The sequence below is a fragment of the Gordionus sp. m RMFG-2023 genome, chromosome 3 (assembly GCF_954871325.1).
Source record: "Gordionus sp. m RMFG-2023 chromosome 3, tfGorSpeb1-WG-v2, whole genome shotgun sequence".
NCBI lineage: Eukaryota > Metazoa > Nematomorpha > Gordioida > Chordodea > Parachordodidae > Gordionus > Gordionus sp. m RMFG-2023.
The window spans coordinates 31,957,973-31,960,229 of NC_088777.1; positions in this window are offsets into that span (position 1 = coordinate 31,957,973).

Here is a 2,257-nt window from a genome sequence, read left to right on the forward strand (position 1 = left end):
TTTAGATATAAAGATAATTAATTGAGATTAATGTCGAATTGGCCGTTCAAAATGGGATAATCATTAAAACGGTGTTATTTTTGTATATAAGTGAGTTTAATATTGGATAGATGATTCTTTTTGCCCCAGAGTCTAATAAGAGCTAAGTAATGGACTTGAAAGAGAATTAGAAGATCAAGATTATACAGTAGAAAATATTGGACAACATGAAGGTTAATATTCATAAGGACAAGGTAGAGCAAATGCCTATCCCGAATTTACAAGGCAAGGGTTTGCGGAATTTAAGAATTTTAAATTGGTGAGAGATATCATTAGGTTTTTAATCTTAAGTTCGTGTGAGACCAGTTGATCTTTGTATTTGAAAATTATTGACGATCTCATTTATAGAAGATTTTAAAGTGCGTTAAAATACATTTTAAGGGTTCAGTTTAAAAATCTAATAAATATGAAAAAGATATTAGCTTTGGGAAATGAGTATTCTGCGTTTCCTTTTTGGCTACGCGCAAAAAGGTCAAAAGATAATATATTATTTTATGGTTAAATGAACTAATTTAATATAAGTTTATAGTGTGTAATACCCTCATAATAAATCTGCAAAGTACAGTTGCAAAATGAAGTGCCTAATATTGGTAACATAGTATATAATAGGTATTAATTAGTTTCCTTTATTGTGAAAGCTAATCTATTGAATTGTTTCGGGAGTGAGGGGAATTACAGGTAGGGATGTAACACCCAATTTTTATTTTATGTTTTTTTGATTAAATATTTAGGAGTATTATAATATTTTAGATAAAAAAAAAATTTAGCTATATATCAAGGTGGCCTAGTGGGTTATGATGTAGGCTTGGAAACAGAAGGTGCCAGGTTCGATCCTGGTAAGGAACGTAAAAATTGTTCTTCTTCGATGACTGATGTGTAAAGACTTGAATATTATCAGCAATATAAGATTTGCAATATAATTTTTAAATAGTTAAACTTTTTAAAAGGGGGTACATCATTCGGTTCACTACCTTAAGCGAGTTGGCGTTAAGGTTTGGTTACGGTTCAAAAAATTATAAAGGTTCTTTCTAGGATGAATTTCGAAGCTTAGAGATGACACCCCGGTCACCGACAAACTTGGACAGCCCGGTGCTAAAGATACTTGTAATAAACAAAAATGTAGGACACAAATGAAAATATGAATATGAAATCTAGGGCGTTCCCTCCAAGCGACGCGCAGTGTGTAGACCTCCATCCTGCGAAAAGTAAAATAAAGGTCAAAGCAAAGAAGATAAGGTTAGCAAGTTTGAATATTGGGACACTTAATGGTAAGACGAGAGAATTGGCATCAATGTTGAACAAGAGAAAAGTTGATATAGCGTGCATACAAGAGACGAAATGGAAAGGTCAGAAGACTTTATTGATTGGAGATGGGTATAAATTGTACTATAAGGGAATTGTTAGCAATAGGAACGGTGCGGCATCATCCTCAGTCAAGATCTAACCTCCTCAGTAGTAGAAGTCAACAGGATCTCTGATAGACTAATGAAGATAAAACTCTGCATTGGTCAATCAATACTACACATCCTTTCAGTATATGCTCCTCAAACGGGTTGCAAAGAAGAGGAAAAAGATGACTTTAGAACTATCCTTGTGAAGCTGTAATGGAAATTCCTAAGGATGACCTAGTCACAATAGGTGGTGACTTAAACGCGCATGTGGGAAAAGCAAGAGATAGTTACAAAAGGCATCATGGTAGTTTTGGATACAGAGAAAGAAATGATGAAGGAGAGCATATACTGAAATTTGCGAAGGCCTTCGACCTTGCCTTAACCAACACCTACTATAGAAAAAAAGACAATCATTTAATAACATATGAAAGTGATACAAGGAAAACACAGATAGATTACATGCTAATCTCTCGCAGAAGATTAAAAGATGTAATAGACTGCAAAGTCATCCCAGGAGAAGATATCGCTGCGCAACACATGCTAGTCATGGATTTACACATCTCAAATAAATCTACTCAAAATAAGATTAAACTTGAACCATGCATCAAATGGGGTAAATTAAAAACAATGACAGATGCCTTTGCAATCAATGCAAACATTGAAACAATAGATTCCTCACAACAGTGAAAAAATGTGGACAGACCTTTCATCCAGATTAATAGACATTGCCAAATCGACACTATACTTGACAAAGGGAGGCAACAAATCATACAAAGAACTATGGTGGTGGAATGAAGAGGTACAAACCACTATACACGAGAAAAAAT